The sequence below is a fragment of the Balaenoptera physalus genome (assembly GCF_965194825.1).
Source record: "Balaenoptera physalus genome assembly, chromosome: 5".
NCBI lineage: Eukaryota > Metazoa > Chordata > Mammalia > Artiodactyla > Balaenopteridae > Balaenoptera > Balaenoptera physalus.
The window spans coordinates 81,957,278-81,973,350 of record NC_138884.1 but is presented as its reverse complement, the minus strand read 5'-3'; the positions used below and the strand labels follow the sequence as shown (position 1 = coordinate 81,973,350).

Sequence of the window (16,073 nt, the reverse complement as noted above, 5' to 3'; positions counted from 1 at the left end):
GCTACCATAGTTCTGGGAGCAGGGGATGGGATACGGGTAAGTTAGAACAAACAAAACTGACTGTTCTTATTGATAGTCCTCCAACTTTCATGAAAAAGCCTCCCAGGTTGCTGAAAGACTTTCAGTAGTCTTCACAGTTTTCAGAAATGTAGATTTTTATAGTTTGTCAGTTTTCTTTTTGTTTTTATGGGGGGATAAATTTTTGGATATCCTTACCCTGCCACTTTTGCTGGAGTCCTCAATTGATTACTTTTTTCTTTTTTATAAACTTATTTATTTATTTATTTATTTTTGGCTGCGTTGTGTCTTCATTGCTGCGTGCTGTGCGCGGGCTTTCTCTAGTTGCGGGGAGCAGGGGCCACTCTTCGTTGTGGTGCATGGGCTTCTCATTGCAGTGGCTTCTCTTGTTGCAGAGCACAGGCTCTAAGCACACGAGCTTCAGTAGTTGTGGCAGGTGGGCTCAGTAATTGTGCCTTGTGGGCTCTAGAGCACAGGCTCAATAGTTGTGGTGCACAGGCTTTGTTGATCCGTGGCATGTGGGACCTTCCTGGACCAGGGCTCGAACCTGTGTCCCCTGCATTGGCAGGCAGATTCCCAACCACTGTGCCACCAGGGAAGCCCTTGATTACTTTTTGAGTGAGCGTTGACAGTTTGTCTTTCAAGGATTTTTAAAATTTATGTTGCCAAAATTATCGGCATAACACTGTAACATTCCGTTGTTATCGGTGCAATCCTTAGTGATTTCACCGCTCTCATTTCTGATATTGGTAAATTGTATCTTCATTTTTTTTCTCCCTAATCACCGTGGTAAGATGTTTATTAATTTAATTGATCTCTTCAAAGAACCAAATTTTGGATTGATTGAGTTTTGCATTGCTTTCTGTTTTCCATTTCATTGATCTCTACTCTGATCTTTACTATTTCCCAAGGTCTGCTTACTTTGGGTTGAATTTTCACTTCTTTTTCTAGTTTCTTAAGTGGAAACTAAGATTATTGTTTTGCAACCTTTGTTATTTTCTCATATATACTTGTAGTGCTGTATATTTCCCCTCTTAGAACTGCTTTAGTGGCATCCCACAAATTTTTATATCTTGTCTTTTCATTTTCATTCAGCAGAAAATTCTTTCTAATTTAGTTTTTGATTTCTTTTTGACCCACAGGTTATTTAGAAGTGTATTCTTAGTTTCCAAATATTTGGGTATTTTCCAGATAGCTTTCTGTTTTTTATTTTACTTCATTTTTCTTCAAAGAACATCCTTTGTATGACTTAATTCTTTTAAAATATATTAAGAATTTTGTGGCCCAGAATATGGTATATTTTCAAGTTCATTAGAAAAAAAGATGTGAATTCTATTTTGGGGTGGATTACCCTGTTAGGTAAATTAGGTGAAGTTGGTTGATAGTGTTCAAATTTCCTATATCTTTACTGATTTTATGTTACTAATTTTATGAATTAATGAGAGAGTAGTGTTGAAATTACAGACATTTGCGTATTTTTTGTTGCCATTTTATCAGTGTTTGGTTCATGTCTTCTGATGCTCTGTTATCAGGTATGTAAACATTTAGGTTTATTATGTACTCTTGATGAATTAAATACTTTATCATTATGAAAGGATCTTCTTTATCTGGAGTAATATTCTTTGTTCTGTAATCTTCTTTGTCTGATATTAGTATCATCATTCCAACTTTTTTTGATTAGTGTTTGAATGGAATATATTTTCCATTCTTTTAACTTATTCACATCTTTATGTTTAAAGTTTAAGAAAAAACAGATTTACTGAGGTATGATTGGTATACAAAAACTGCACATATTTAAAGTGTACGAATTGATGAATTTGGGCATATGCATACACCTGTGAAATCATCATCATAATCTAGGAAATAAACATACCCATCACCTCCAAAAATGTTCATATGTCTCCCTCTTGCCTTTAGTTAACATGAGATCTACCCTCTTAACAAAAATTTTAAGAGTGCAGTACAGTATTGTTAATGTAATAGGCACTATGTTACACAGCAGATCTCTAGAACTTGTTCATCTTACATAACCGAAGCTTTATATACATTGAACAACAAATTCTATTTTCCCTTGCCCCTAGCTTCTGGCAACCAACAATCTATTCTCTGCTTCTATGAGTCTGGCTATTTTAGATACCTCATATACATAGAATCATGCATTATTTGTCCTTCTATGACTGGCTTAATCACAGCGTAATGTACTTCTAGTTCATCCATGTTGTCTCATATGGCAGAATTTCCTTCATTTTAAGGCTCAATGATATTTCATTGTATGTGTATATCACATTTTATTTTTTATCCATTCATCTGTTGATGAACATTCAGATTGTTTCCATAGTTTGAATATTGTGAATAGTGCTGCAGTGAACATGGGAGTGAAGGTATCTCTTGGAGATCCTCATTTCAGTTCTTTTGGATATATACCCAGAAGTGAAATTGCTGGATCATATGGTAGTTCTGTTTAATTTTTTGAGGACTCTGTTTTCCATAGCAGCTACCAGCAATGTCCAAGGGTTCCAATTTCTCTATATCCTCACCAATATTTGTTGTCTTCTTTGTCGGGGTCGAGGGGATAATAGCCATCCTAATTGGTGTGGCAGGATAGCCACTGTGGTTTTGATATGCATGTCCCTCATGATTAGTGATATTGAGCACTTTTTCATTTTGGTCATTTTTATGTCTTCTTTGGAGAAATATCTATTCAACTACTTTGCCAATTATTTGAGTCATTTGTCATTTTGCTATTGAGTTGTAGGAGTTCCTTATATATTTTGGATATTAACCCCTTACCAGATATGTGGTCTGCAAATATTTTCCCCCATTCTGTAGGTTGTCTTTTCATTCTGTTGATTGTCTCCTTTGCTGTGCAGAAGGTTTTTGGTTTGATGTAGTGTTGCTTATTTATTTTTGCTTTGCTACCTGTGCTTTTGGTGTTATCTTCAAGAAATCATGGCCAAACCAATGTCAAGAGTCTTTTCCCCCATGTTTTCTTCTAGGAGTTTTACAATTCAGGTCTTATGTTTAAGTCTTCAATCTTTTTTGAATTGATTTTTGTATCTATTTCATGATTTTGCATGTGGATATCCAGCTTTCTAAGCACCATTTGTTGAAAAGACAGTTCTTTCTCCATTGTGTACTCTTGGCTCCTTTGTCAAAGATCAGTTGACCACTTATACTTGGGTTTATTTTTGGGTTCTCTATTCTGTTCCATTGGCCTATATGTCTATTTTTATGCCAGTTCCATACTGTTTTAATTACTATAGTTTCACATTATATTTTGAAATTAGGAGGTGTGATGCCTCCAGCTTTGTTGTTCTTCCTCAAGATTGCTTTTGTTCTTTGGGGTCTTTCTGGCTTAATATCACTTATAGGTTTTTTTTTTTCTATTTTTGTAAAAAATACCATTGGGATTTTGATGGGGATAACATTGAATTTGTAGATTGCTTTGGGTAGTATGGACATTTTAACAATATTAAGTCTTCCAATCCATTAACGTGGAATGTCTTTCCATTTATTTATGTATTATTTAATTTCTTTCATCTGTTTTTTGTAGTTTTCAGTGTTTTCTAGTTTTCAGTCTTTCATCTGCTTGATTAAGTTTATTCCTAATTACTTTATTCTTTTTGGTACTATTGTGAATGGTATTGTTTTCTTAATTTCCCTGTATGGATAGTTCTTTGTTAGTGTAGAGAAATGAAACTGATTTTTACCTGTTGATTGTATACCCTGCAACTTTACTGAATTCATTTATTAGTCCTAACAGTTTGTTTGTGGAGTCTTTAGAGTTTTCTGCATATAGGATTAGGTCATCTACAAACAGAGATAATTTACTTCTTTCTTTACATTCTGGGTGCCCTTTATTTCTTTTTTTTGCCTAATTGCTCTCACTAGGACTTCTAATATTACATTTAAAAGTGGCAAGAGTAGGCATCCTTGCCTTCTTTCTGATCTTAGAAGAAAAGCTTTCAGCTTTTCACCATTTACTGTGATGTTAGCTTTGGGCTTACTATATATGCTCTTTGTCATATTGAGGTAAATAACTTCTATACCTTGTTTGTTGATAATTTTTATCACAAAGGTGTGTTGAATTTTGTTAAATGCTTTTTCTGTATCTATGATGATAATCATGTGATTTTTGTCCTGTATTCTGTTAATGTGGTATATTATGTTAATTGATTGGAATATGTTGCACCATTCTTTTTTTTTTTAACATCTTTATTGGAGTATTATTGCTTTACAATGGTGTGTTAGTTTCTGCTTTATAACAAAGTGAATCAGCTATACATATACATATATCCCCATATCTCCTCCCTCTTGCATCTCCTTCCCACCCTCCCTATCCCACCCCTCTAGGTGGTCACAAAGCACTGAGCTGTGTTGCACCATTCTTGAATCTCAGGGGTAAATCCCACTTTGTCATAATGTACGATTTCTTAATATGCTGTTGGATTCAGCTTCCTAGTATTTTGTTGAGGATTTTTGCATTTAGTTCATCAGGGGTATTGGCCTGTAGTTTTCTATTTTTCTCTTTTGATTATTTGTCTCTAGTATTTATTATTTCCCTTCTTCTAATAACTTTGGGTTTGGTTTATTTTTCTTTTTCTAGCTCTTTGAGGTGTAAAGTTAGGTTGAGCCCTTTTCTTATTTTCTAATGTGGGCATTTATCACTATCAACTTCCTTCTTAGAACTGCTTTTGTTCCATCCTTGTTTGATTTATTTGTTATTCAAGAGAGTGTTGTTTAATTTCAACATATTTGTGAATTTTCCTTCTTCTGTGATTTCTAGTTTCATTCCATTGTGGTCAGAAAAGATATTTGATGTGATTTCAGTCTTCTTAAATTTGTTAAGACATGTTTTGTGACCTAATAAAATACAGGGTATTTTCCATCTCAAACACTGTAGTTTTCATCTCTAAAAATTTGATGGGCGTTTTTTTTTATTGTCCATGTTTCTACTTAACATCTTCAATCTTTTCTTTAGCTTCTTGAACATATAGAATATAGTTAAGGTAACTTTTTAAGGTCCTTGTCTACTAAGTTTATTATTTGTGTTATTTCTAGATCTCTTTCAATTGATTGATTGGTATGTTTTATTCTAATTGTGGGAACAGGAACTATGTCTGTCTCTATGAGTGCCTCTGACACTGTTTCCTCTAATCTTTTCAGGTGGTTCTCTCAGCCTCAGATAGTTTCCTTAGCTGTGTTTGCTGATCAATACTCAACTGAATACTCCAGGGGAACACTCTTCAGATCTTTAGAGTTCTCTCTGTGTGCATCTTGCTTCTCTGTGGTACTCTGCCTTGCAAACTCTAGCTACCATGGCTTCCCTGGATTCTCATCTCTCAACACAGAGACACCATGGGTCTCTGCCTGCATTTCCTTTCCCTATGCTACAGTGTGGAGACTTTCTCTAGACATTAACCTGGGACAATTGTAGGACTCACTTTTTTTGTTTCTCATCACTCAGGGATACCTGTCCTTCATTGCCTGATGTTTTGTGTCTTGAGAGATGTTGTTTCATTCATATTTTGTCCAGCTTTTTAGTTGTTTAAGTCAGAAGGGTGAATCAGATCCCTCTGACTCCATCTCAGCTGGATTTAAAGAATGGTTGGATCCTCGAAACACAATTTAATGAATTCTTATTACCCAAATTGTGTCTAATTCTGAAAAGTAAGTTGCTGTGGCTAGTGAAAAAGCAATAAATTTTCTTCTGCCGGTTGTTACAACCTATTTGCTTCCTATAAAAGTGACTATTAAACTTTCAGAGACTTCATTGAAAAATCATTATCAAGAATTACATATTGCCATGTCAAGCATAAAACCTGATAGAAAAAAAATGTTACGTTCATGGAATCAAGTTCAAATTTCTCAGAAAATAAAAATAAAAAGATTTAATTTAGAAGTTTTCTACCAATTAAAATTTAATATCTTTCTTAATACTTTATAGTTCATTTTTTTGTCTGACTTATGTAATATGAAGAAATTAATAAAATTTTCCACTAGCCTGACATAGATGCCCTCAAAGCTCCTTTAGTTTACTTCAGTGTGCTGTACATATTTGATCTTTCTCTGTGTGTCCCATTACATGAAAATGTTTGTAACCCCTCACATGAAAAGTGAGTCTAAATCTTGAAAGGCGCTTTGCTATAAGTAGCAACTGTAGAGGTGGGGATGGGTATGAGTGAGCTCATGACTGTTGGTAGGGGGCACCCAGAAAGTTTGTGTGTGTGCATAAATGTGTGTTTTAGTTTTCCTTGTTGAGAGGTATAATAAAAGCAAAAGGAAGGTCAGATTTGATTTAGAAAGGAGATCATTTTATAGTCATCATTGCATTACTAGACATCTTGTAGCATACTGGTTGCAAAAATGGCTTCAATCCTCTATCTATCTCTCCTTAGATCCACACTCTATCTATTGTGACTGTGCTTGGCAGTGGCTTATTTTACATGACTGTTATAGCAGTTGCTAACTGATACACATCTGTTGTAATGCATTGGAGAAAGAATTCAGTAATATGCGGATCCTTCCACACTCAAACATGTTGGCAAAGCTCTCACAGATGTTGGATATATCTGCTGAGGTGGGCTTCTTGACTCCCAAGCAAAGATGTTGCCTTACCTTTTGAATCATGCAGGAGTGAATGTTTGTCAGATCAGGTACCTTGGCTCATGACTCTGGTCTCCATGGGCAAGGCAGGCAGTGAAAGCTGCCCTAAAATTTCATAAGCTTTCATTCATAATTTTAGCCAGATATTTGAATATACGATAAAATGAGGCAAAGCATTCCCAGGGCAAAGTGGAAAATGCTCATATCATCCATTTTTAAAAAGAAATATGATACATAGTCTGAGAAGGCAAATGGGGGATTTAGATTTTTAATGTAAGTGGGGTTTTGAGTCAGTCATTTTGTTGTAAAGAGAGACTGGGAAACTTGACTTGAAGCTACCTTTGCAGAGCAGGCTCTTTGTTTTAAATTAGATTTTAGGTTTATATAGGGTTGTTTGGGGTTTGATATACTTGGAGGAGGGGTTAAAGTCACCATGCATAAGACTAACCTTAACTAGAGGTCCCCCAACCTCCAAACACTGAGGTAGAATAAGAGAATACTCTTACAGTAAGAATAAAAGGGGTTGGGCAATTGAGTAAATGAGAAGTACACAGTGGTCCTCACACTTAGGAATGAGGGGACAACCTCCTGATAATTGTTAAGGGTGAAACAATAGTCTATGTGTAAAAGGTAGAATGCTAGAATGGATGATTACTGATTTAAATGTTTCATTGAAATCAAATTCTCTTAAGATCTGCCTACTATGATTTATATCTTATCATATCTGCTTTTATTATAGAAAGTTTCATTCTGGGCCATATTGTCATCTATCTGTAAGCCATCACAATTAAGTTTCTGCTCCTTTAAATTAAAACAAGAACTTTTGTTTTCAAAACCCACAAAAACTAAGTAAAATTTAAGAAATTTATGTCAGCTCTGAGATTTTCAGAAGATTTCTTTAGATAAGATTCATAAAAATGCAGATGGTAAGAATATATAATTAGATTTAGGGAATTTCAATTTTAATAACAGAGTAAAGCACTGTCTCTTGTCTATAATTTAATAAGGAAAATTTTCCTGGGATCATAAACTATGAAATTATAGCCTCAGAGGCTTGTCAATGACAACTAACACTAAGATTAAATAAGAGCTTTAGAGTTAAACATCACAGCATCATTTTATTGAAGATTATATCTTTGTAAATAGTAGCTATAAAACTAAATCAATGGATTATAAAATTTTTACCACTAGAAGTTAAGGAGAAAAGTTTATGGGCAAGCTGAATCAATAATTTAAGACTGTAGACTAAAGAAATTAGTGGCAATATTTTTTAGCTGGTAAAACTATTTGTACTGTATAATGAAATGCTAAATCTTCATACAGAAGTTTTCAAATGGAATGTAAACTTCTGTAATAATTAAAGTAAGTCCTAAATAATCTCCATGAGGATAGGGACCTTGTAGGTATTGTCCACAACTGTGGACTCAGCACCCAGCCTAGCACCTGGCCCATAGCGAGTGTGTGATGTTCACCGTGTTGTACTGAATATTTCAATTTAAAGTTGGAGCTGCTATGCTACACTTAGCCACAAGAGGGCATGATGGAACCTGGTATAGGACAGGCTGTGCTGATTTTCTTATAAACTGTGGTTTTTGTTTTTTCCAGTTGTTCTTTATGAATAGCAGGTCACTCTGGCTGACCTTCTATAGCATAGCAGTAACATATAGTAAGGACTATTAAAAAGCTGAAATTTACAGAAATTTATATTTACTCCTATATAAAACTTAACTACTTTCATTTATAATATTTAAGAGATTTACCAGAGAACTGAAAAAGAAAAACACAAAATAGAGTGATGTAAAATTTTAGGATTTTTTAAAAATAGCAACTCTTCCATGCAAACTGGAACTCTATCTCAGATCACTGCCATAGAAATCAGGCTTTTATTTGGATAGCATATTCTTTACATTGAATTTTTGCCCATTTTTGTGAGTAGTGAACTGAAGCAAATTAGTAAAGAAAATTAACCTTGATAAAGAAAATGTATTCTTCAGCATATAGAATAGTGATGAGAAGCAAGGGGTGGAATTGGAACAGTAGCCCCCAATATTTTATATGTTGGGGAGATAGAGGGAGGTTTATTGACCATCCTGGACTCTTGGTAGGTGGCTGTGCTGGTTCTATAAAGATCCAAGGCATAGACACTTCCTGACAGTTGTATATTACAATTGTATAGCCATTATAGATCACTCTTACCCCCCTGTTTTCCAGCTCTCTCCCCATGGGCTTGCATTGCCCTCATAAAAAAATAAAGAGCCTAATAGATAGCCAAAAAAAAAAAAAATCACTTGTCTATAACGAATTCCCTATATATTTATCTTACTTGGCAATGGTCACCATGCCAACATGGCTAAAACTGATAGGCATTCTTCATCTTCTTATTTGATCTCTGGGAAGCATTTAGTACCATTGGCCTCTCTTCCATCTTAAAATATTGCTCTCTCCTCTTTTCTTTTTACTTTCATGGACTTTCCTTTTCAGTCTGTCAAATGGGCCTCTCTTTCCAAGATTCCCTCTTTGACCCTCTCTGTAATCACACTGTGTCTGGACACTTTTGCTCTGTGACTTCAGTTATATTGTCCCAAACTTATATAACTCTAGCTTAGCTCTCAGTCTTGAGCTCTAGACCCCTATGAAACTGAGCTCTGGGCTTTCCAACTAGAAATTCAAATGTGTTCAAAGATATCGCATCACTCCCTACCCCAAACCTGTTTCTCTCGCATCGCTTCGTCCATGAATGACAGTACCATCCAGACAATGGTCTAAGCCAGGTGTCTAAGCAATCATTTAGAGTTCTCCTTCTTTCTCAGCTTCCACATCTAATTAGATCCTCTGGGAGACACTATTGGTTGTCTCTCCAACAGCCAATTCCAACCTTCTCTGCACTATTGTTAGAACCTACCTCCCACTATAGAGGCTGAAAGAGCCAGATTTTGTTCTCTCAACTTTCCTTGCATTGAAGGCATGGGCATTTGGCCCAATCTGATTAATGGGATTCCAGGAAAGATTTTCCTCTCTGATTAAAAAACAAAGAGATGCCTGTACAATGGAGGTCTCCCCTTCTTTCCTGTTATGGGCATTCCTGTTTGAGGATCCAATGCTCAAGGCTGCTACTTGAGACCATGAAAAAGAGAAAAACTATGTGGAGAAGTCAACCTGGAGTTCTGACGGGCATGTGGCAACTGTGCCTGACTACGTTCTTCTTATGTAAGAAAGTGACTCCCAATTACTTTCATACTTACACTTGAAATTTTCTGACTTAATGTTGTAAAGATATAGCTTGAAGGCCAGTTGATTTTAGCTCCTAAATATCTCTTGAGTCTGCCTCCTTCTTTCAGTCCCTTGGTTAACCCCTCTGTTGGGCCTTTTTTATTCTTGCTGGGATTGCTGCAACAACAGCCTGACTGATGTAACTTCTTCCACTCTTGTTTTTTCTTCTCCAGGACCACTTTCCCTCTGATATCAGAGGGACTTTAATTTCAAACTTCAAGTCAAATCACACCTCTTCCCTTGTTACGAAATTTTCAGTGGTTCCTCTTCAATAGTAGTTAAGTGATCAGACAGTTCCTAAGCTTCAGCTACTACTTCAGCTGCTAGATCGACTTCCCACATTTCCATAAATGTGGTTGGTAAGGAAACAGTGAGCTTAAGTGGATTGAGATGTTTATCACTCATGAGACATCAGGCAGCATGAGCTTCCCCTTTGCTCTCCCCTCATGTCATGGGGGTGATGCAGAGTGGATCCTGGTGGACCTTGCAAACATACTGGATGTAGGTCACAGCTGAGCTTAGGAGACCAGTTTTTTTTTTTAAGATTTATTTATTTATTTATTTAATTTATTTTTGGCCTCATCGGGTCTTAGTTGCAGCGCGTGGGCTCTTCGTTGTGGTGCGTGGGCTTCTCTGTAGTTGTGGCGTGTGGGCTTCTCTCTCTAGTTGTGGCGCGCGGGCTCCAGGGCACGTGGGCTCTGTAGTTGTGGCACGTGGGTTCCAGAGTGCATAGGCTCTGTAGTTTGCAGCACACAGGCTCTCTAGTTGAGGCGTGCGAGCTCAGTAGTTGTGGCACGCCAGCTTAGTTGCCCCGCAGCATGTGGGATCTTGATTCCCTGACCAGGAATCGAACCCATGTTCCCTACATTGTAAGGCAGATTCTTTACCACTAGACCACCAGGGAAGTCCCAGGAAACCAGTTTTATAAGGGGGTTGCAAGCTGCAAGCCAATCTGTCTATTCTTTGCTTCCAAAGGAGACATTACCTTAAGTATCTTCATCAGGAAACAAATCTGTCCTTAAACCTGGAGAGAGACACTCTTTTAGTCTCTGAGGATGTTTATTGTATAAACATCCTTGAAAAGATAACCTGAGACATGCAGAAATGCAATGGAGAATTGCTCCCAACAAATAGGAGCTAGGTTTGAGAATCAAACAGATCTGGAATTAAGTTCATATGTTAATTTATATTAAATTAGATGGCTTCCAGATTTATTTCTCCAGCCCCAGAGTCTCTTCCCTAAACTCTAGTCCTATATATCCAACTTCCTACTTGACAATTTCTAGTTGATTTGAACGTCTGATAAGAATATCAGTCATACAATATCCAAGTCTAAGCTCCTGGTATTTACCATCAAACCTCTTCCTCCCAAATATTAATTGCTATTTACCTTTCTGGTTGCTCCAGCTTCAAATCTTGCTGTCATTTTTGTCTCCTCTCTTTCCCTTACACCCCCATATTCAATCCATCTGCAAATCCTGTTGGCTCTACTTTCAAATATATTGAGAATCTGACAACTTGCCACTCTTCTACTGTTATCACACTTGTACAAAGCACTACCTCCTGCTGTCTGAATTATTGAAAACATCTTCTAACCAGTCTCCCTGCTTCCTCTCTTCAGATTGTTCTCAGCATAGTAGCCAAAGAGATCCTGTTAAAACATATGCTTCTCCGATCAAAACCCCATTTTCCTATCTGGAACAAACACCAAAGACCTGACTGTGAACTACAAGGTCCTGTGTGATCTGCCCCCTCCACCATTACATCCAGATCTCATCTTCTGCTCTTCCCTTCTCTCCCTCAGCTTCAGCCACATCAGCCCCCATCTCAGGACCTTTCTACTTGCTATTTGTTCTTCCTTACATGCCTTCCCCTTAGATATCTGCTCGTCCAACTCCATCACTATTTTTAAGCAATTACTCAAACGTTGCCTTCTCTCATGTATTCTCTGCCTCCTTGACAAATACATCTCTATGCCTAACAGGCATGTCAAACTTACCATGTTCAACAAGAGGGCCTTCCTGAACATCTTACTTAAAATTTCAGTCTCTACCATCTTCTGTTTCACTTCCATGTTTCATTTATTTCTATCTGCTAAACTGTGTGTGTGTGTGTGTGTGTGTGTGTGTGTGTATATAAAATATACTTAATTTTTATTTTCTTTGTTTTCTGTTTCCCTCCCTAGAGTATAATTTTCTTGATGGTAGGTATTTTTATCTGCTGTCTTCACTACTGTAATCTCAGCATCTGGATCACGCCTCTCACACAGTAGGTGCTCAATAATCATTTGTTTGGAAAAGTTAATTAACCTAAGCCTTATCTTTCTCATCAGTAAAAAGGGAAAAACAATAGCACTACCTTGTCGGATTATTGTGAGGGTTAAATGGTATAATGTGTATAAAAAATTTAACATGCATAGTGCCTGGCACACAGTAGGCAGTCTGATTCCCTAGGGCTGGAGGTACCTCGCCATCCCCCTTCCAGTTTGTATTAGCCATGAATCCTCATAGCATTCTGTGTCTTACATTGTACATTAATTGTTGAAGTTATTGTCTAATTGTTGTTTGTTTGCCTAGCTTGGTGTTTGACTCATAGTAGGAACTGAGGGGAAAAAAGTAATTTGGTAGGTTACAATCTGCTTTAAATACATTATCTAATGTGATCCTTAGAACTAACCTGTGTGGGGAATAGACTGGTAAAATCATAAGAAAAAACTGAGGTTTAGCGGGAGTCACAGCATTGCCAAATCTTATCTGGTGATGATTTTGTTGTTGTTGTTTAGATAAAATGAGTCTCACATTTTCTAAATGGTACTGAAATGAAAGCATTTTTGAAACAGAAGCAATCCATATACCCATGAACATTATGTGAGTTCTTCAATTCCCAATTGTGTTGGACCTTCCCAGGCTTAATTTAAACACATTTTTACCATTTTGATGAAATTGTGTTAGAAGTGAGATATCACCTTTATTCTCCTCATTCTCTGTGCTTCACTTATATACCTATTATTGGTAGATCAAACAAAAAATGCCTAATTTTGTTAAGTAGTTTGTTCTTAAAGAAGAGATCAACTCACAACACAAACAACGTTTGTCTTCTCAAAAATAAAATATAGCTCATTATTATGTGCTATTTGAGGATTTAAAAATATATCTTGCTTCTAAATTATGTCTGAATGACATTAATTAAAATAGCTGTATAATCAGTATTTAAATATTCATTAAGTCTTCGCTAATATCTTTTCTAGTAATTGTTTTGACAAAGTAATTTATAGAAAACATCACTATCTTATCAATTGAAAATTATCATCTTACAAATAAAGATAGTTTGGGAGTACCGATAGGTGATTGAAATAGGAAAGATATTTGACAAGGAGGGAGCAGTTTCTTGGCATCTGGGGAAAGCTGGAACGATTTTTCTCTGTGTATTAGTTTCCTGTTGCTGCTGTAAAAATTACCACGAACTTAATAGCTTCAAGGAGCACACATTTATTATCTTATCGTTCTGGGAGTCAGAAGTTTTCAGTGGGCCTCATTGGGCTAAAATTAACGTGTCAGCAGGACTGCCTTATTTCCTGGCTGTTCCAAGGGAGAATCCACTTTCTTGCCTTTTCCAGCTTCTAGAGGTTTCCTGGATTCCTTGGCTCGTGGCCCCCTTTAATCTCCAAAGCCAGCAAAGTCTTTCTCATGATGCCATCTTTCTGGCTCTCACTCTTCTGCTTTGCTTTTCCACATTTAAGGGACTGTCATGATTAATTACATTGAGCCCAGCTGGATAATCCAGGATAATTTCCTTACTTTAACTTCAGCTGATTAACAACCTTAATTCCATCTGCAACTTTAACTCTCTCTTGCCATGTAATGTAATGTTCACAGGTCCTGGAGACTAGGATATGGACATCTTTAGGGGCACATTATTTTGTCTACCATAGTGGGTAACTCAAAGATAGAGGCCTAAAATGGTATAAGATTGTACCATATAATTATGGTTGTTTGTTTAGATAAGGAGTTAAGGGATGAATACACACTACAATTTAATACTTGCTCACATCTCAGTTTGCTATTTATTTTAAGAAGTTATCATTTTAGAAAGTTCTGATCATGCTTTGTGATCCAGATTGAACCCATAACTGGCAATTACCTTCTTTAACAGTACTTATTTTTCTGCTGGCTTGCCACTTTTATTTTTTTTAGCAAATGATTTTGCAGTTATCAATAATATATGCCAATTGGATATGACTGTCTCATACTTGATATCCCTTTCTTGTCACCTTCTGGCAGGTAGTGAACAATGTTATTCGTTATACTAATTTTAGCTCATATAGATTTCTACCCACCACCAGGGGAAAGGGGTTGCATTAGAAATAGCAAGAGATGCAAAAACAAATAAACAGTAGTTTTCAAACACTTAAAGCATTTACAGAACTTTTTCTTCAAATTATATATTCTGTGGAAGTCTGTAGACCATTATTTGAAGCACATAAAAACCGAACTGTGTTGTTGGCAGAGAGAAAGCTCTAACCTCACTCCTCACTTTCTTGGCAAATCCATCTTGAAAAAGAGTAAATTCATGTGCCCTCAGGAAAGGTACTAGGAAGTTAAAGATGAAATAAATAAAAACTTTTACTTTGTATTTATTTTTTATTAAAAATGTTTTCCCCAGCTTTATGGAGATGTAATTGACATATAGCATTGTGTAGGCTTAGAGTGTACAATGTAATGATTAGATATGTGTATATATTGCAAAATGATGCCACAATAAGGTTTGTTAACACATCTGTCCCCACACACAGGTAAAATTTGGGGGTATGTGGGGAGGACTTTTAAAATCTACTCTCAGTAATTTTCAAATATACAGTAGAGGATGGTTAACTATAGTCACCATGCTGTACATTGCATCCCCAGAACTTGTTCATGTTATAACTGGAAGTTTGTACCCTTTGACCACCTTCACCTTTTCCCCCCATCTCCCACCCCCTGTCCCTGGCAACAAATAAAAATTTTAGTAGAAGGCAGAGTGTCCAGGGTAGACAAAGAGTGAGGTACAATGTGGTCTGGAAGTCCAGGAAACAGAAAAATCATAATAAGCTGCTGGAATCTGTGGTGCTGAAGTCATGACTTAAAGTTCAAATAAGATTTTGGACGAGCCAAGACAAAAAGGAAGCAGCACAGCAGAGAGTAAAGAGGTGAGTGAGGGCAAAGAAACCAAAGAAGACAGGCCATGTTTGTGGATAGCACATAGTTCATCTGGACACCAGCATTGGCTGAATTTAAGAGAAGACTGAGAATCTGAGTCAAGACATGGCATGGGGCAGGCTGGGGAAAAGCCTTAAATAGCAGAGTGAAAAAACTGAGTTTATTTGCTCATGGGAAACTTGCACTAAACACTGGAGTCAGGAATTAGAAGCAGGTTGGATTAAAAAAGTGAAGCTCATTTATAAAAAGCCATTGAGAGTATGACAGTCTCCTTTGAACTAAGCAAAAAATGCATGTTGGTGAGCCATGACGACTACTTTGACTTTCTGTCATGCCGTGTAGTGTGTCCTAGCTTGTGACAATGAATGTGCTCAGTCATATCTACTGATCCCAAAGATTTTCTTTCTTACAACCCACTCTGCTATTTTTTGTAATAGCACACTTGAAATTTTCCTATCCCTAGAAGGGCATTTAACTTGGTTTAAACATAGAGTTCAGTGAATATAAAGCCTATTTTTTGATATGTTGAGTCCTTGACAATGGTTTCATTGTGGTGAATTCCCACAGGAAGATCGATTTGGCAGATGTGAGCAGGACTTTATATGACTTTAGACCTCAAAGGAAATCACAGCTTATTTTCATACATTCTGTCAGTGTTTGTTATAAAAGTTCAGTAGATTCCACTGTCGTATCGTACAATGTATAGTTTTTCAGTAACAACTTTTTCTTTTAATTGAGTCTTAAGCTGAGTATTTGTACCACATTCTTTCAGTTGCTATTGCTATGTTATTTGTGTAGATTTCTGGTTCACACCACTGGGAAAAACATGCTTGGAAACTTTTATTCACTTTCTGGGGAAAACCCACCAGTGAGGGGCCCTTTTGGCCCCATCTCTGTAAATGGCACCATCATCCCCTCAGATTCTTAGGCAAGAAACCAGGGAGTCATCACCGATGTTTTCTTTTGCTGTCTCCCATTAATTAG

At 36.6% G+C, this 16,073-nt stretch overlaps 1 protein-coding gene across 9 annotated transcripts in view; it reads left to right on the top strand.

The window, feature by feature from the left end:
• LOC309661997 (uncharacterized protein) overlaps nt 1–16,073 on the top strand; it is a 515,569-nt gene that overhangs the window by 3,930 nt on the left and 495,566 nt on the right. Inside the window, exon 3 of one of the 9 annotated variants that reach the window (XR_014264406.1) lies at nt 12,080–12,162. The exons of 7 other annotated variants lie outside the window; for them this stretch is intronic. The gene's annotated coding sequence lies outside the window, so the exon portion shown is untranslated. Of the gene's footprint in view, nt 7,863–12,079; nt 12,163–16,073 lie in introns of those variants that run through there. One more of the 9 variants, XR_014264407.1, reaches the window with a different exon arrangement.